Raw genomic sequence first — 20,837 nt, 5'->3', positions numbered from 1 at the left:
GAATGTAGTCAAGCATATAGGGGCCAAGTTCTGAAACCTTCTTAGATATAACCAAAAACCTTGAGGGAAGACGTTGCTAGAGCTGTCACACCAGAGTCCACGAAGGCAATGCTGTACATCCCACCTAAAGGAGTAGTGTCTTGTTCTTAAACGCTTTTGAGGGGTCATCCAAGTGAACTACTGGCTTTCCCCCTCTGGAAGAGTGAGGAAGAAATTTGAAGCCATATGGGAATAATTGGATCAATGAACTAGGGGTCACGCAAACACCTGTCTCTGTCACGCTGAGACCAGAAGAACTAGGCCGGCTCTACTACCACTATCGGCTGCTCTGAAAGGGGTCGCATCAGAATATTCCCAATAGAGCAGACGTATGAGGAACACTCAAAATAACAGAAACCACCAGGCTTCCTAATCAGACACAGGTGATTCTGATCATGGCCCTCGGTCACCTGTTAGATCCGGAAATGAACTCACTCCCATGGCGCTCAAGTTTCAGCCAGGCAAGAGACTGTTTTTTTTAAGGAGTACAATAATCCTAGAGATATATGTCCACCTTGAGACTCTAAAAGAGCAGCATCTTCCCAAGGACAACAGCCAGTGGGATTAGGAATGAGGTAGGAACAGGCAACAGAGGGAGGAAGTAATCTTAGATCGTGGGAAACGCAATGAATGACATAAAATGTGTACGAACTCTTTAATGAAAAACTGATTTGCTCCGTAAACAATGGCAAAGTAAAAGGCTGAAGTTAAAAGAATTACAATTGTATAAAGAATTGTTAGCAGCAGGGCCTAGTCCTTAAAGAAGGACTTCAGACTTGATAAAACAGTCAGCGTAGAGGAAACACACCCTCAGGGTGATGGAGTGAACCAGTCGCTGCAAAACTTGGCTGAGCCACTGCAGTGATTGTAAAGGAGCGCCCTGCTGGGCAGCATTTCATTCAGTTCTACCTGATGACACGAGGAGCTGGAAGCGATGCAACAGCACCTACCCACTGACTACTCCCTGTATGGCCGCTATGTTGTTAGGTACCCTCACACTGGTTCCACCATCCCTATGCATAACAGAGTAAAGCACCTCCCATCCTGCTCCATCCTCACACTTGGTCTTCTGTTTGAGCCCTTTGCCGCAGTCACTTCACTGTGTCAATACATCTCATCAAGGGCCTTCCTCTTTTTCACCGCCCCCCTACTTTACCAAGCATTCTGCCCTTCTCCAGGGTCTGGTCTCTCCTGACAACATGCCCAAGGTACATGAGATGAAGTCTTGCCAGCCTTGCCTCTAAGGTGCTCTCTAGCGGCACTTCTTCCAGGACAGATCAGTCTGGTTGCTTTTTGAGAAGGGTATGTCACGTCCAATATTCTTCACCAACACCACAGTCAGAATACATGGATTCCCCCCCTTACTCATTGTCCAACTTTACACGCATAGGAGGCAATTGAAAACACCATGGCTTAACTGGAGATCCCCTCATAGAGGGGCTTAGGAGAGGAGATGGGTCAGTCAGGGTGCAAGGTAGTACCGACGAAGAGCACAGCTTTCCCCCAGATCCTGGATGCTTCCTCCCCCCAACTACCATGATCCGAATTCTACCTTGCAGGGCTGGATAGGGCAGAGGTTGTACACTGGTACATATGAGGGCTGGAGGCACAGGGAACCCAGGGTGGATGATACCTTCAGGACCAGGGGTGTGAGGGGCGAGGCTGGGAGAGTGGAGGGTGAGTGGGTTGGAAAGGGAGAACTAATTACAAGGATCTACATGTGACCTCCTCCCTGGGAGAGGGACGGCAGAGAAGGGGGTGAAGGGAGACTCCGGATAGAGCAAGATATGACAAAATAACGATGAATAAATTACCAAGGGCACATGAGGGAGGGGGGAGTGGGGAGGGAGGGGGAAAAAAAAGAGGACCTGATGCAAAGGGCTTAAGTGGAGAGCAAATGCTTTGAGAATGATTGGTGCGGGGAATGTATGGATGTGCTTTATACAATTGATGTATGTATATGTATGGATTGTGATAAGAGTTGTATGATTCCCTAATAAAATGTAAAAAAAGAAAAAGGAAAAGAAAGAAAGAAAAGAAAATGATTAGGGCAAAGAATGTACAGATGTGCTTTATACAATTGATGTATGTATATGTATGGACTGTGATAAGAGTTGTATGAGCCCCTAATAAAACGTTTAAAACAAAACAAAAACAAACAAACAAAACAACAACAACAAAAAAGAAAACACCACGGCTTGGGTCGAGCACACCTTAGTCCTCACAGCGACATTTTATAGTTATTGTGTTACCCAGAGATGTGTTAATTCATTTCAGACTACTATCTTTAAGAAACTTCAAGGTTAATACTAGTACGTCAATTTTAGAAATAGACATAGGTTTATTACAATTAAACAAATTGCCAAACTCGCCTTGTTAAAAAGTCAAAGAATGAAAGCCAGGATAGGCGAGAAAGCCCTTATAATATTGCCAAGAAAGCTCCCACACACTGGCCTCCTCTAGTATCACTCGTACCATTCCCTAACACCTGTCCACATGTCACTGTCTTAGAACTTACGACACTCTATTCCACACGCAACTAAACATAGAGCATAATTCCAGATGCTGTGAAATTAAAGCAAGTAAGTTTAGGGAAGGAGAATTATGAGAGAATAGCTTGAATCCTCACTAAACAAAACTGTATTAAGTTAAGGAACAGGTTGAACAACCATAGCAGAACACATCTCAGAATATGGCTGAGAAGAGCAGCAACCTCAGAAGTCCTGAGCAGGAACACATGCGGGAGTTGGAAAAGTAGCAAGAAGACCTTCCTGGGTGGAATGGGAATGAGGTAGGACAGAGGGTGATGGCTACAGAACAAAGAACCTTAAGTAATAAGGCTCGAGTTTGCTTTCTACGTGGGACACAAGGCCACTGCAAGTCTTGTTGGAGAAGGGCGTGGTCAGATTTATTACTGGGAAGGGTGACTCTGGCTGCTGCAGAAAACACACTCAAGTCTGTCACACAGTTTTTCAAGATGAGAGCAAAATGAAATATGATTCCAACTTGATCTCCTCTCTCACTATATGGACTATGCTCATGAGAAAAATAGATAACTAGTGAATGAAGTGGATGTCATGAAAACACAGAACACGATATTTTAAGATAGACATTGCATGATATATCTTTTTGAAATCTTTTTTTAAAGGTGCAGACATTAAACATTTTCCAAAAGCTTATCTACACATTATTTATTGTTGTTCAACTGTGTAATCTAACAAGATATTGAGAAGGTTACTTAGAAGTTGTTTAATAGTGAAGATATTTTAAAAGCATACCCTTAGAAAATTATATATTCTACCTTTAGTTAATCAGCAGAGCTATCCGATGGTTTAAATATGGGAAAATATTTAAAGGAAACTGGGGAAATTATCCATGCAGTGTACTATTCCCAGGCAAAAGGTGATGGAATTCTGCTTATTGGTGAATTTACTGATGTTCTACAAAGCTACCTGGATAAAAAATGGACAAAAAATTCCAGCAGGATTTTGCGGAGGTTGAGTTTAATGCCATCCAGATTCAAATCATTAACCTAAAGATCCATAAGTCATAGGAGACTTTAATTTCCTTTTAAAAACTGCTTTATAGAGAAATGTGTGGAAAACATGAAACTAAAGGAGGGAAAGATATTACTCAAACCAAACCAGTTAAAAATAACTAGGAATATTTCTCCTTGTATAACATTTGAGTGTTGCATTTTTATAGAGATTTTGTTATACTATATATAAAAAATTATATATCATATTAACATCCTAATTTTTTTACATTACTATGAGCTGTTCAAAATTCCCTCATGGATTGAATCTTGGCTACATAAGTTTCCATGAAAAAAAGTAACAGGGCTATTGGCATCTTTATTACTCTTCTACATGTTCTAAATAAATTTCTATGCATGAAATCTCCAAGTTGAGTTTTGAAAATTGGCATTTGGCTTCTGTGATCCCTGAAAAAATCTCTAAGTTTGTGTTTTCAGTCTTTGTCCACCATCATGCGGTGGGGATAGTCACAGTGATGGCCCACAGGAATTCAACCCTCGGTGTGTGTCGAGTTGGAATGAAGTCCTTGAAATCTGAACTTGTAAGCGTTAAGAATTAGGATCAGCATAAATGTGTTTCCCATACACAGGTTATTAGTTGACCCTCTTCCATGGTTTCTCTGACAGCAGTCATTCCTTAATGGAAATCTTTACTTCTCTACTGGATTTGATCAGAAATAAATAACATGATAAGTAAAGGTGTAAGCACAGGCTCATGGAATCAACAAAACGGGTAGCAGATGTCCAAAGCATATAACATGTGCAAGCCAAGCAGATAAGATATAGGGAAAAGAGAACATCAGAGTGGAAGGGAACTGGGAGCGACTAAATGAAACTAACATTTAAAAAAATGTTGAATGCAATAACAGTTATATTTTCTGGTTCATTTTGGACCCATCAGTTATAACTTCACAATCAGCTCTTATTGACCACATGAGAATGGTAGTCATCTGCACTATAATCAGGTGGCTCATGACATTATCCGATCCTGTACAAAGTTAACTTACACTTAGCGTCATGTTGAGCATACCCTTGAAATTGTACTATGGTATTTAGAACAGCCCTCGCTCCAGCTGGGAACCAACAGCAGTGGTTCAATGAACTAAGAAGATGCAGGATCACAGGACAGAAAGTGAATATGGACATTTTAAAGTATGATTTTAAGAAACAAGGATCATGGATATCTGGGAAGGGCTCACCACCAAACATTACAAAACAAAAGAGTGAAATCTTTCCAAGTGACTTAAAAGTACTATTTCTTTTGACTACCTCAGGCCTTAATTTTTTTAGCTACCAATTTCCAAATAAAATGTTTGTGCTAATGCCTAAATTCAAATGTAAATTGCATTTGACAAATGCTAGTTTTTAATAAATTGCCTTTATTTTTGATTATTCAAATGCACTTGCTATGATAAAACCAAATTTTAAAAGCAACATAATTTAGCATCTTGGTAAATGAAATGAAAACAACTAAGTGGAGTACAAAGATAAAAGTTCACAGAATATAAAACAAAAAGGATTTGTGAACCCATATAAAAAACAATTCCAAAATTAAGTTCCTTCTTCAAATTAAATGAAGAGATTTATTTCATTATACACTCAGGCTTAATGGGTTCAAATCATTGGACTAGTATAGCTAGTGCTAAAGTTATTAATAGAAATACATCATAATCTGTTCCAAATGCTACATACAGTCCTGGCTGTAGTAAAATAATAGTAATAATGTTGAAGAAAGTGCAACTATTTCAGTATCTGAAATAGCCACCTCCGCAGATTCCATTAGAACAGAAACACGGCTCCTACTTGTGGAATCATTTTCCTTCTAATGATGCAAACTATTTGACTGATCAAGGGCCAACTTATGGCAGTATCACAGTGAGCCATTGAAAATGTGTCCGAAACTTCTGGATAATAAACAAACAAGTTTCACTAGTCAGGATCTATTTTTAGAGACAAAGCAAATGGTAAAAATGATAAGGCATGGCTACTGTATTCTCCATGGCTTTGCATATTGTTTTATTTGCAAAGCAGTCAGTTTTAAGCCATCCAATTCTCAATTTTCTATGGGCAGATTTAGCAATCGGTGAGACTCAAATAGGAATGAGAAACAGGGGAAGAGTTCAATGAACAGAGATCATATTTTGGGTCTTAGCATAACTCACAAACTGAAAACATGGGGTGGGGGTGTCATGAAGTACATATTTATTTTAGAAATATATATATAGTGAAAATTGCTCTGATGGAATGAATGATGCCTCAAATGGGCTTCCACACAGAAGGAATGGGTACAGAGGGTGGTGGATTAAAGGAGGCACACCTGAGTTAACTATTACTGATGCAGAGGGATGGATGCAAAAGAGTTCACTACATCTTCTGTCAGCTTTTTCATATATTTGAAATTCTTCATAATAAAATGTTAGACTGTCAAGTGGGAAGTAGTTCTAAGCTTTCTGTGTATGCCGGGAGTAGGCATCATGATGTCATCCTAAGGCATATGTTTAAAAGTATTTGATGAATATTATCTTCAAGAAAGTCAATCATTTCAATCTTGCTTTCCTCCTTGACAAAATGGGCAAATGATATTTAGCTCTCATGGTCATTCTAAGGGTTAAAAAATCACAAACAGAGGAGTATTTCTTATATAAACTGTACAGCGCCTTAAGGCTGAAGGAGCAGAACTAGAACTTCTGCGACCATGTGCTCTCCATCTGCATTCTGACCTTGATTTGTTCCCTGCACTGAGCTACTAAACTCGTGGGTAGATCCCAGCACATCCATTCCCTGCTTAGGGACAAATTACCAAATGGTAGTGTAATTGCCATGGGAAAATTATGACTCTGTTCTGAATTATCTCCATCATAAATCCAAAACCAGTCAAACAAGCTCTGTCACCAGAGCGACAGGCCTGCTCTATAGTGACAAGAGTCCCACATACAAGTGCCCATAAATCCGTGAGTACCACCGCCCTCCAACGTCATCCTGAAGCAGGCGTTCACGTCAGATGCGGAAAGCCAGGCTGGCAGCATGTTGGGCACCACTGTGGAAACAATGCAAATGAGGTGATAGACAGCCGTCAGCAAGAGAAAGCCCCTTCATCTGCCTCTTGTCGACTGTACACGTGGCTGCAGGAAGCTGTTTGTTTGCTTCTGCATATTTTTCTACTGCATTGAAGGGGGAGGGGAGAGGGCGTATTACAATTAAGAAGCTTAATAGGCACTCGGGTCTCTTTCTTTTAACTTGAATCATTTCTGTTACTAGAGGTATAAAAGCCTGTCGAAGAAATAAACTTCTCTCAAGCAATCACAGTGAGGGACATGACAAGGACCAGAGAAGGACACATCTTTGTGCGAGTCCTTATTTTCTTCTCTAGTCTTGGGGGAATGTTCATCTTGACTTAACAGAGAGATGAAACATCGACTATAATTCCTCATGATGTACAGAGGTATTTTCCTGCCTCTCAGAATGTTATACTCTATTTCAAATTAGAGTTAAAAGCCACCCAATCCCATTGCAGATGAAATGTGGGCAGTAAAAAAGATTTTTTCTATGGGAGAGCGAGGCGGGACATCAACTAAAAGGCGGGTTCTGTTGAAAAGCTAGCTGGGCTACCCTGAATTCAGCGGTGAGGAGGAAGGTATGCTGGGTAGTTTTTGTTTGTTTTGACACTTTGCTCTCTTTCTTCAGGGGTTCAAGTACAGAGAAAGGGTAAAGGTACACCCATGGCTGAGCTGTGACATGTACACAGTAGACGCTGCACTGAAACAATGCTATGAAGTTACTTGAGAACTTACACCTGCAAAGGACTTTGTATTTATACCTCACCATTTTATATTCTTAGAATTATTATACACTGGAATAGTGTTTAAATCAAATCAAATTAAGCAAAAAATACATGAAGTTTCTCTATCACCTGGAGATTTTTTTTCTAGGTAACAGTAACTAAGAGACAATTTATAAATCTCTCCAGGCAAAGAGGGATGAAGGGAAATTGCTTTCTCTAGCAAGAGTTTGCACTAGACTACAAAACTAACGGTTGATATTTCAACCCACTCAGCACAGCCATGAAGAAAACTACGGCGACCTGTTTTTGTACCATCGATGGAGGTGAGAAAATTGCTCTCTGACCAGCGGAATGGCAACATCTCTACTGTATCTCAATTTAACATACAATTTTGTTTCTGAAAATACACTATTTATATAGAAATTTTATTAAATTGGGGATCTTTAGGTTAGGAATATAAACCATAAGCTTTCTTTGATTTTTCTTTAATGCTGATGATATTCAAATAAAGTTTAGGAAAGAGTAATGATTATGATGTTCTAACTCAATGATGAATAACAATTCAAGGACATTAATGGTATGGATTTACTATTTTCTATCAGTGACACTCATTAATTAAAATAATCATCCTTCGTTACTATCTGAAAATTATCCCTCATTACCATTTGTAAGAGGTAATTTTCTAAAGTAGAAGCATCAATAAAATAACAAAGAATGACAAAAATACAATCTAACAACAGTGATATGTGCTCATATTCTAAATATGAAAATCCAAATAAGTATATATCTTTTTAAAATTATCAAAATATCTTATATTTTCCTGAAATAATGGTATATAATTCAAGATTATTAATGAAGTTGCAAGTCACATGAAATTGAAAAGATGAGGGGGTGTAGGGAGGGAGGGGAAAAACGAGGACATGATGCCAGGGGCTTAAGTGGAGAGCAAATATTTTAAGAATGATGAGGGCAATGAATGTACAAATGTGCTTTACCAATTGATGTATGCATGGATTTTGATAAGAATTTTATGAGTCCCTAATAAAACGATTAATAAAAAAAAGAAATTGAAAAGGTGAGAAAATACCGTCAAGTTAACTGAATCATATTTATAAAAGGTCTAAAATATAAATTTAAAACAAAACAATATCATTATTATTTAACACACAACACTGGAAAAACAATAATTTTTATAAGACTCATATAGTAATAAGAAAAAAGATGACTGATAAAATAGTTCATTAAAAATTATAGTTTTAAGAAAAAAATGCAAAATTCATAGAACCTAAGTGGCTAAAAATCACCATAACACGTAGACTCACTGTTATTTTGTTCTAAAAGAAAATATCTCAATTAAAATATTATAAAAGAATCAATTTATTCTTTCTTACCTGATTTATCAGTAGTTTAACCAGTATCCACTGAATCCTACAAGCATTATGAATAAGCCAGGTATTTACACTTTCTATAATATCTCTTGTCTTTATGGAGCTTTATTTATTGACTTTTAAATTTCTTTCTTGGTATAAAATTTTATTTTCATTGTTCCAAAGGACAGCATTGATTCTGCAGCTCCGGGAGATGCACATATCTGATCAGAGCACACAGGAGCAGATGAAGGGGCAGGAGGAGAGAGTGGAACACAGCCTGGCCCACCAGGCCGTGAGGATGATATTCCTGAGTAGAGCAGCCAATCCACAGAGAGGACAACATGGCTAGCCCCACTACGAGACATAATGCCCCTCAGTGACCAAGGGTGATACAGGGGACAGCACCGGAGACACAGTGTGTGAATTGCACCTGACCTGATCCCACCACACTGAGGCAAAGCACTGGGGGAGTGCAGCAGAACAGCAAGAGAATGGAGAGGCAAGGTCCCCAGGGAATGCTGAAAGTGGACTTTGGGGCCAGGGCGTGGTGCCCCAACAGACTGGACTGGAAAACGCTCCTAAGGGCCAGCAAACGATCCCTGAACTAACTACAACCTTTTCTCTTGAGAACTGTTTTGTTCTGTTCTTTGTCAGTGTTTTTTTTTTTTGTTTTGTTGTTTTGTCTGGTTGTATACTGTTGCTCTGTTTTCCTCTTTCTTGTTTTCGTGCACGTTAGAGTCTCCACAGGTCTGTCTGAATAGGACAGGCAGGATGAACTATCTGGAGGAAAAACAACGGGACCGACAGTTCCGGGGGGACTTGGAGTAGGGGGGTAGGGGGGTAAGGAAGTGGTGTTCACAAACACAGGGACAAGGGAACAGCATGGGACCCAAAATGGTAGCAGGGGGGGGGGAGTGGCAGGCCTGGTGGGTAATGATCAAGGGTAAGGTTGCGTAGAGAAGAGGTATACTCTAACCCAGGTGGTGACGAAGCATGGTAGTAGGGCAGGAGGAAAGTCAAGGGAGATGGAGGAAAGAGCTAGGAGTCAAAGGGCATTTATGGAGGTCTAGACAAAGACATGTACATGCAAATATATATAGGAGGATAGGGAAATAGATCTATGTGTCTATATTTATAGGTTAAGTATTAAGGTGGCGGAAGGACCTTGGGCCTCTACTCAAACACTCCCTCAATGCATGAATATTTTCTTTTATTAAATTGGAACTCTATGATGCTCACTCTCCCGACACAACTGCTGGAGCCAAAGTCGGTGAACAAGTAAATGTGGTGAAGAAAGCTGATGGTACCCGGCTATCAAAAGAGATAGTGGCTGGGGTCTTAAAGGCTTGAAGATAAACAAGCGGCCATCTAGCTCAGAAGTAACAAAGTCCACATGGAAGAACACACCAGCCTGTGTGATCAAGTGGTCCCAAGGGATCAGTTAACAGGCATCAAAGAACAAAAAATCATATCATTGGCTGCACACCTCCATGATAGGATCGCTGAAGACAAATGGGTGCATAAGCAAATGTGGTGAAGAAAGCGGATGGTGCCCAGCTATCAAAAGAGATAGTGTCTGGGGTCTTAAAGGCTTGAAGGTGAACAAGCGGCCATCTAGCTCAGAAGCAAAAAAGCCCACATGGAAGAAGCACACCAGCCAGTGCAATCACGAGGTGCCAAAGGGACGAGGTCTAAGGCATCATGCAAAAAAAAATGATGTGTGTGTATATGTATATATATGTGTGTGTATGTATGTATGTATATACATACCATATTGAATGAAGGGGGAAGTGGAGACCCAAGGCCCAAGTGTCGGCCAATGGAGATCCCCTTATAGAGGGGTTTAGGAGAGTAGATGGGTCAATCAGGATGCGAGGTAGTACCGATGAAGAACACAGCTTTCCCCCAGATCCTGGGTGCTTCTTCCCCCCAACTACCATGATCTGAATTCTACCTTGCAGGGCTGGATAGGGCAGAGGTTGTACACAGGTACATATGAGGGCTGGAGGCACAGGGAATCCAGGGTGGATGATACCTTCAGGACCAAGGGTGTGAGGGGCGATGCTGGGAGAGTGGAGGGTGAGTGGGTTGGAAAGGGGGAACTTATTACAAGGATCCACATGTGACCTCCTCCCTGGGAGAGGGACGGCAGAGAAGGGGGGTAAGGGAGACTCCGGACAGGGCAATATATGACAAAATAACAATGTATAAATTACCAAGGGCACATTAGGGAAGGGGGAGCGGGGAGGGAGGGGAAAAAAAAAAAGGACTTGATGCAAAGGGCTTAAGTGGAGAGCAAATGCTTTGAGAATGATTGGGGCAGGGAATGTATGGATGTGCTTTATACAATTGTATGTATATCTATGGATTGTGATAAGAATTGTATGAGCCCCTAATAAAATGTAAAAATAAATAAAGACTTAAAGAAATAAATTTTAAAAATTTATTTTCATTGTAAGCTTTAAATTGGAGTTTCATAATTCAATGACTCAAGGATGCCATCAGTTTTTCTGGTATGTGATAATGTGATTACACGTATGATCATGTATCTACTGGAATTTTTTTGCTAATAAACATCTGAGTAAGCCTGAATGTTCCTTTTTCTTCATCCTAAAATCCAGTGTGTTCAACAGAAAATATCTTAATTTTAATCCTCTTGTTTGGTTTTCTAAAACACCTGGTACCCTTTCAATATACATATGTACATACTTATTGTAAGAACACTGAGCTTCCAGGTATTAAATGTCTTTACCATTTGTATCTCCTCTTCATCTGACATTTCCAGAATTATCAAGTGTGTTGCACACACACAAATGATGCCTCTTTACATAGTCATTGCATAATGATGATTACCTATTTCCTACTTAATTTATCTCAACTATCGGAGACATACTCTATATATCCTTTTGGTGTTCCTTGTGCTTATAGTATTCTTAGATTTTATATGATTCTCTTCTAATGCTAGATCAATTTTATTCTCCTTATCAGAGTATTTAATTTTTCTATCCTTGCTTCAAACTCTCATTTTTGCTTTTTTAAATAGTTTTATTAGGGGCTCATACAACTCTTATCTCAATCCATACATACATCAATTGTGTAAAGCACATTTGTACATTCATTGCCCTCATCATTCTCAAAACATTTGCTCTCCACTTAAGCCCCTGGCATCAGGTCATCTTTTCCCACCCTCCCCACTACCCCCTCCCTCATGAACACTTGATAATTTATAAATTATTATTTTCTCATATCTTGCCCTGTCTGACGTTTCCCTTCACCCACTTTTCTGTTGTCTATCCCCCAGGGAGGAGGTCACATGTAGATCCTTGAAATCGGTTCCCCCTTTACAACCCACCCTCCCTCTACGGTCCCAGTATTACCACTCATACCACTGGTCCTGCAGGGATCATTTGCCCTGAATTCCCTGTGCTTCCAGTTCCTATCTGTGCCAGTGTACAACCTCTGGTCTAGCCAGACAGACTTGCAAGGGAGAATTTGGATCATGATAGTTGGCGGGGGGGGTGGGGGGGCAGGGAGGGAGGAAGTATTTAGGAACTAGAGGAAAGTTGTATTTTTCATCAGTTCTACATTACACCTTGACTAGCTCGTCTTCCCCCCTCCCCCCAGACTCCTCTGCAAGTGGATGTCCAGTGGCCGACAAATGGGCTTTGGGTCTCCACTCCGTGCTCCCCACCTCATTCACTATGGTAAAATTTTTGTTCTGATGATGCCTGATCCATTCAACACCTCGTGATTGCACAGGCTGGTGTGCTTCTTCCATGTGGGCTTTGTTGCTTCTGAGCTAGATGGCCACTTGTTTACCTTCAAGCCTTTAAGACACCAGATGCTATATCTTTTGATAGCTGGGCACCATCAGCTTTCTTGCCACATTTGCTTATGTACCCATTTTTCTTCAGCGATGGTACCATGGAGGTGAGCACACAATGATATGATTGTTTGTTCTTTGATGCCTGATACCTGATCCCTTCAGCACCTCGTGATCACACAGGCTGGTGTGCTTTTCCATGTGGGTTTTTTTTTGCTTTTGAGCTAGATGGCCCCGTGTTTACCTTCAAGCTTTTAAGACCCCAGACGCTATATCTTTTGATAGCTGGGCACCACAAACTCTCATTTTAATCTCTTAGAATTAAGAGAGGGATACTTTTAACATGTTCTGCATGACATTTGTAGTTGTGCTGAATCATGATTTTAGCTCTCCTTGTTAATAATTTTCCCCATAGTTGCTAGGTTTTTATGCTAGTTTATGCTTAAATATCCTTTGTATTTGACGGGGAAAGTCTTCTTTAATAGAAGTGGTTGCTGAACAATTATGGCTAAAGAGCAATCATGTAGAATAGTTTGAAGCCAATGCAGTTTACATCAAGGGTGTTATTTCAGACCTAGTTCTAATCAAATCAACGGTTCCATCTGTTTAGAGGCATATTTCTGCTCCATAGTCCCATTTCAGAATATGCTGGAAAGCTGTGTGATTCACAGTTCAACCCTGTGTATTGCAGGTTATCACGGTGGTGATTTAGCATGTAATTGTTTCTCTCCAGCTGTCTCAATTAATGGTTGCCAAGTCAATTGCCATATACACACTTCTTCCACATTCCACCATTTTTGCACCCTTTTTCTTGTAAAAATATGGGGTTTGTAAATCTCTTACAGGCTTGACTGCTTCCTGCTCTTCCATGTGTAGAAAGATTTCACCATGTAGTCCATCAAGATTTCATTCTTCCACACAAGGCCTTCTACTCCTGGAGACCTCGGTGCTCAGTAAACTATAGAGAGGAGACCCATAGATTCTTGTATCTATTCTCAGAATCCTTTTGACATTTTGACTAGAATTCACTGTATTTTCAGTCGTTCTCCTTTTTTTGGTCTGTTTTGATAGCTTATAGTTTTTGGTGCCTGTGTATGAGCGTAGCAAAAATATTTGTTTTATCTTTTCCATTTATTTTGTCACTAACGGTGAGTCATGGGGTAAGTAGAAGAGAACAAAATCATGTAGCATTTCACTTCCCATAACTGAAGTCCTTAAAAGGCAAATAATCAAACCACTACATATATTTTAAAAGTGAAGCTAATAATAATTCTATGAAATTTGTACCAAAATTAGCACACTCATATATTCTGGTAGCACATTCAGTTGGTATGAATCAGCTGACTCTTTACCAAAAATCATTTCTCTTTTCATCGGGAGGAAATAATGAAACTTCAGTTTTAAAACTTCCTTTAAAATAAATGATACCATGTGATTATTGCCTACATGAGTCTTTACCATGTGATTTCTGTGTATTGTTTTTTGTTTTGTTTTAACTACATGACTGTTCTCATGTGAGACTTTGGGTCTCTGCTCAAGCCCTGCCTCAACACAAGAACACTTTGTTCTAACAACCTGGAATTCTGTGAGGCTCACCCTCCTGGTGTAATGCTGAAGTCAAAATGGGTGCATAAGCAAATATGGTGAAAAAAAGCTGACGGTGATCAGCTATCAAAAGATACAGCATCTGTGGTCTTAAAGGCTTGAAGTTAAACAAGCAGCCATCTAGCAGAGAAGTAACCAATCCACATGGAAAAAGCACACCAGCCTGTGTGATCACGAGGTGTCAATAGGATCAGGTAACAAGTATCAAAAGACCCAAAATAAGCAACAAAAAATATGTTGAGAACAAAGGGGGTCAGAGCAGAGACCCAAAACCTATCTGTAGACAATAGGACAAATCCTCACAATAGGGTCCCAAGAAAGGGAGGAGTCAACAAGGGGGTAGGAGAGCACTGGTGAAACACACAATATTCTTCTGGTTCCTTGAGGCTTACTTATCCCCAACTATCATGACCCCAGTCCTGCCTTTCACTGTGGGCCAGATCACAGCATGAACACAGGTACAGATAAGACCTCATGACACACTGGATCCAGGTCAGATGAAACCATCAGAGACAGAAATGAGAGTAGCGATACCAGGGTGGTAGGGAGAACATGAGGAGAGGTGGGAGGTAGGGGGGACCAGTCACAATGATTGATACATAAACCCTCACCCCCAGGGGAATAAACAGCAGAAACCATTGGTGTAAGATATAAAAATAATAATTATTTATAATTTATCAAGGGTCATGAGAGGGGAAGAGGGGGAAGGAGGGAAAAAAGAGGAGCTGATACCAAGGGTTGTAATAGAAACTAAATGTTTAGAAAATGATGATGGCAACATACGTACAAATATGCTTGATACAATTCATGTACGGATTGTTATAAGAGCTGTGAGAGCTTCCAATAAAATGATCTTAAAACAACAACAGCATAAAAACCCCACATGCTTGTTCTCATGTGAGTCTCTTTTAAGCTGCTGTATTAACAACTACCAGATGTTTCTTCGTGTCTGATGTCCTTCTAGCTGGTTGGAATGGAGACAATACATCCCAACGAACTTTTGGAGTGACTTGTTAGCAGTCATTCCTGGAAGAAAGTCTACATGATCCATAAATAGATCCAAGAATGGATATGGAGCTCCCCCTTAATCCTAGCTCTAATCTAAGATCAATTAGTTCTCATGACATGACCCTGTAAGATACTTGTCCTAAAGAAGAAAGCAAAGAAGATATGGTGCTATACCAAAGTGTGGTGAAGAAATTTGATAGTGCCTGGCTATCAGCTAGAATGGCATCTGGGGTCTTAAAGGCTTGTTTCCAAACAAGCAGCCATCTAAGTGAGATGTCAACTAAATCCACAAGGACGAAGCACACCAACACCCGTGCCCTAAGGACTGTAAATTATATAATCCAAAGCAAAAGGAGGGAATGATATCAGAACTTACATTGTGAGATTCAGGTTTGCAGAAGGCGACAGATGACAACATATTTTTGAGATCTATAACTAAGCCTCCAGTGAATTCCCTCTAACCATAATAAACTGGATACAAAGAGAGAGTACTGGAGAGGTGACATAGCAGATTAAACTGACAAACCTCACTTGAATGATTAAAACCTTATCACTTGATCTGGTTTCAATATTTTCTGTTTATTTGTTTGCATATTGAAGTTTATCTCTGAAGTATTCTGTTATCATGGGTAGCCTTAAGGAACCTTTGTAATATGTTTTTCAGTATATGAAACCAGGATTGATGAACCTGTAGAAACAAAATTAGAATAAGGGTCCCTGGGGTAAACAGTGGGGAAGTTGGGGTAAAGGGGAAGCAAATATCAAGAGGTTCATGAAGGACAAAAGTGTTTTGAAACTGATGGTGGTAGCAATTGCATAATACTGCTTGATGTGACTAAACTATGGAATGGTATAATGTCTGGATTAGTTACTAATAAAATGGTTTGGGGAAAAATAAACAAAAATCTAAACAATAGTTTACCTTGACTAGTAAATAATTTATGCTTTCAATAATGTGTTCTTTTGAGACATATATGAGATCAAACTGACAAGTGCAGCATGGAAAATTAGATAGGAATCTTAGGGTAAGTGGACTCCAGTTCGTGGGGGAAGAATAACTTGTGTGAGTGCAGAAGAGAAACACCACACCCAAAGCACGGGTGAAAACTTCATGAACATGGAAACTAGATTGGAGAACCAGAGGACAACTAACGACAACATGGGTACCATATTAAATAGAATGTGACCAAACAATGCCATTGCTCAATTTGTGTGGAAAGTCTCAGAATGTAACCAAGCTTCTTTTGTAAATTTTCTTCAAGAACCCAATAAAATAGCAAAAAATGGACTCAAATGATAAAACATGGGTATACATTACAAAGAAATACACCCTAAGAAATTTACACTGAAGTAAACTAAAGTATAATGGTATAATATGAACTAACTATTTACCTGGCCTCCAAACCTGAGCTCAGTGTTATGGTGTACCTCCCCAGCATGCCATGCTTGACTGAGGATGTAGTTTGGTCATACATATATTCCTTAATATGCTTTACTAAAAAAAAATAGATTGAGCACTTATAGTGGCTGGGATGTAGTGAATGTTTTGAATTAAACAAACTTATGGCATAGATACTGTATTAGCGATATATTATAGACAGAGGAATTTAGGATCAAAGAATTCAATAACTTGCTCACAGTCACATGTTACTGGAGCTGAGAATTAATACTCCTATTTAATTATGGAGCTTGTGCTCTTCACGAATATAATTTCTCAAAACTAAAAATTAAAACACAAGAGCAGTTATGAGGGCAGGAACTTTGGTTGTTTTACTGGCTGTTTTATTCTTTGCTATTTACTCTTGTGTCTATACTAATTTCTGGCACATAGTGTTTATTAAATATTTGGTGAACATATGAAATGTAACACTGTTGAAAGAACATTTTGAAGCAAAATTTCATCCTATCCTATATGTATTTTCAACCTGCATGTATTTCCAGTTGTACAGGCTAAAACTACCATATAGTTGCAATATACTGCTAACGAACTTTGTATTACAGAATTCAGTATTTGTAAATTATTCTTAGTAACAAGCATCAAACACTAAAATTAAAAAGGTCAACACACTAAAACCATTTGGAGAACTTCTAATGCTTCCCACTATTTTCATTTTGCCTGTTTGTAAAGAAGCTCTCATATTACTTATTTGTGAGAATACACAATTTATTTCAAACTCACTATTTACATTGGTAAACTGAATAATACATATATATCACAAGGTAATAGTAAATACAGACTAATTACATGAATATAAAATACTTTATTAGCTTATATGCTTTTTATAGTTTCATAATGATTAATAAAGGACACATTTTTACTTTACCTTTGGCATATAGTTGAAGTTGGAAAATTTCTTAATATTTCTGCTTCAAACATTTGTAACTTCATATTGTTGGATGTGATAATTATTTAATACAGAATTTATAGAATTCACATGTTTTCAATACTTATCTTCAGTGACATTTTCCTCCATTAGGAAAACAACTTAAATTTATGTACTAAACATCAGCTTTTGTGCTCAAATTTTAAATTTCTCTATCTGTGCTCATATGACAACAGTATGTCAAAACTAATCTTCCTGAGACTAAATATGGTAATTTCATCATGGCATGAACTAAGTACCATGACTCTGTTATATATCTACTTTTATCATTCTACATTCAAATACCATGACTCTGTTATATATCTACTTTTATCATTCTACATTCCACCTATCATCCATCTATCTATCTATCCAGCTACTTCCCTACCAAACCTACCCACATATGTACACACTTACCTACCTACCAACTCCCTAATATTTACACTACATATATAATTTATTGAAAACCACAGGTGCCTGGGTCTAATGAAGCTCAAATTTTTATGTGTATTTCTCCGCTCGTCACCCTTATAAGAAATAATAATCTATTAATATCAAGATCCAACAGAAGCCAGGAACATTTAAAAAATGGAATCAGGCACCTTAAGAAAGTAAAAGCAGAGTGGGCTGGGAATGCAGCTCGCGAGTTGCTCTGCTCAGTGACCACATGCCTGTAATAGCATTCACTACCCACTGAAAGAGGAGAAGGAGCAGCTTCTTCCATAGACCATGGATAAAATTCATGATCTGCCCTAGGCGTCTGCAATTAACTTCCAATACATTGGTGACTTGGAATGCAGAGTCAACTAATCTTCGCCTGTTCTTTCTTTCTGCTTGGCATTTCTGACAGTCTTCCCAAGAACGTCCCGCTAATGGCGAGTGTGTTCAGCGAGCAAACGGAACACCTTCTGACGCTCAAGCGTGGTTCTCCTCGGGGACCATTAGCCTGGCCTGCAGTTGCCCGATCAAGACTGCAGTCCTAACATATGTTCTACCTTACTGAAATCTATTTTCCCCCTTTTGGGCAGCCCAGACTCCAACCTAAGTGACATGGAAATTTGATGCCGAACTTCCGTTAATCCTAAACTCTAATGGGGTGAAGCACCTGAGCAGCCACGGCTCGCTGCCTCCCTTCACTCAGATGCCTGAATCAACTCCATTCCAGATCAGTCTCAGTCTAGAAAGGAAGAATCCAATCTGCTAATCAAATGTGGTTTGATTCTGGAGGGCACGGTGCTATTTCGTAACTCCTGAGTCGGCCTGCACTTTTATCTTTAAACAATATCCAATAGGCTTTGGCAAAATTCCACTCAGTCCGATTTTCCTAATCTGATGTTTCCTTACCACCAGAACAGTGAGAGCCTTTTCACTGACACTCCATTCCCTATGAGAATATTTCAAGCATTCCACACAGGGTAGTCCAAATCGAATGCAATTAACAGCGTACATGATGTATTTAAAATCATCTCCCAAGATGTGAAGATTTACCACCCAAGCCAAAGTTTGGCTTAGTTTGAATTGATCCCTCCCCTTGTTTTCCTTTCCTCTCACTTCAAAACATCACCTCTTCAAACTGAAAAACGTAACCTTCTATAGTTTCACTGCAAGCAAAAACTATCATAAGCTGTTAATTATCGATCATGTTCCAATTATCTTTGAACCTCTTAAACAAGATAGCACTGCTACCTTGGATAAATAAGAGACCAAAAGTAGATTTGATAAATTCTGGAAGAAAATTATGAGTAGATCCTTTTGTTGTTGTTATTGGATATTTGTTTGTTAAGGAAAATGATTATCATAAGGGGCTCTATGAATCTCCATTTTGAGCTAGAGATATATTACAAGACAATATAAAGTAATGCATAATTACTTTTAATAACTCCTGTATTGATTTCTATATCCATATATTCCTTATTTTAAATATGCCTTTCTAATTCATTGCAATAGAATTGAAAGGAGATTTTTTGTGTATCCTTCAAAGTGATTTTTTTTCAAAGCTATGTATTTAATTTTTTTTTCACAACACAAACTTATCACCTTCAAAGTGTTCTACATTATACGTAATACATTTTTCAAATCTGTGATTCCATTCTTGGAAACATTTTCCAACTCATCTGTTTGGATAGTTGATAGCACTTCCCTCATTTTTGTTCCCTCACCTCTTCTATGTCATCAAATCACTGTCCTTTCATGTCCCTCTAAATTCTCAGAAACAAAAAGTAGTCACAGGGAGTGAGGTCAGGTGAGTTAGGTGCATGGGGCAAGAGAGGCATGTTGTTTTTGCCCAAAACCAGCACACTGAGATGACTGTATGAGCAGGTGCATTGTTGTGGTGGAAAAACCAGTCCCCCATCTGCCACAAATAAAGCCGTTTTTGGTCACCTTTTATGGTTACGTTTTATGCCACCTTTTCAGAATCTCTAAGTAGAAAGTTTGATTAGCAGTCTGACCTGGTGGAAGGAACTCCAAAGGTACTAGGAGTCGACATTTGCATCCATTTGGGATGTTAAAAGACATCCAGAATGGGGTTTGTCATCATTCAATACTCCACCTTCTTTGAAATGAGAAACCCACTCAGACACTTGAGTTTTTCCCATAGCGCTGCCGTTGGAAGCTGTGTTCAACGTCACAACAGTTTCTGTGGCATTTTTACAAAGCAGGAAACAGAATTTCACACCCGCCTGCTGTTCTCTTAAATCAACCATCACGAAAAAGAGGTCCAAGAGCAGCGCTTCTCCACCTTCCTGACGCCGAGACCCTGTCACACAGGTCCCCGTGTGGTGGTGGCCCCCAACCATAACATTTTCATTGCTACTTCATCACTGTCATTTTGCTACTGTTATGAATTGGGTGCCCCTGTGAAAGGATCGTCCAAACCCAAAGTAGGTCACGGCCCAGTTTGAGAACCCTTGCTCTATAGGGATCCAGAGGAGGGCTGGTGGGTGTTACCCACTGACCTTCAAATTAGCAACACAACACTTTTCACGCAGTGTCTGGATGCTTGTGTGAAAGAAATCGATGAATGTGGTGAATTGTGAGATGATAGACAGGAAATAAATATGATGTCTAGTGATTGTGAAGTGGCTGTCAGTACAGGCTGGGCAGGCGTGCATACTAACAACCACAGCCATGGAACATGTGCTGAGACCAATGAAGGGTGTTGACTAGACCAATATGCTGTGGCTTGTTTTTATCCCTAAAACCAATTCATGGAGTGATAATTCCAATTCTTCCTCGCTTTATAGCCAAGGCTCTTATCAATCAGGAAAGTAAAAGGCATTCAGTAGACTGAGGTAAGTGCTCCTTGTACAAA

At 39.4% G+C, this 20,837-nt stretch overlaps 1 long non-coding RNA gene across 4 annotated transcripts in view; it reads right to left on the bottom strand.

The window, feature by feature from the left end:
- Positions 1-20,837, bottom strand: part of LOC142436397 (uncharacterized) — a 222,012-nt gene that overhangs the window by 167,521 nt on the left and 33,654 nt on the right. Inside the window, exon 6 of one of the 4 annotated variants that reach the window (XR_012781925.1) lies at positions 5,115-6,611. The exons of the other annotated variants lie outside the window; for them this stretch is intronic. This is a non-coding gene — a long non-coding RNA (uncharacterized LOC142436397). Of the gene's footprint in view, positions 1-5,114; positions 6,612-20,837 lie in introns of those variants that run through there. 4 annotated transcript variants of the gene reach the window in all.

This window comes from Tenrec ecaudatus, unplaced genomic scaffold, assembly GCF_050624435.1.
Source record: "Tenrec ecaudatus isolate mTenEca1 unplaced genomic scaffold, mTenEca1.hap1 Scaffold_256, whole genome shotgun sequence".
Lineage (NCBI taxonomy): Eukaryota > Metazoa > Chordata > Mammalia > Afrosoricida > Tenrecidae > Tenrec > Tenrec ecaudatus.
The sequence above is the reverse complement of the archived record's forward strand: the minus strand, read 5'-3'. Positions and strand labels throughout refer to the sequence as shown.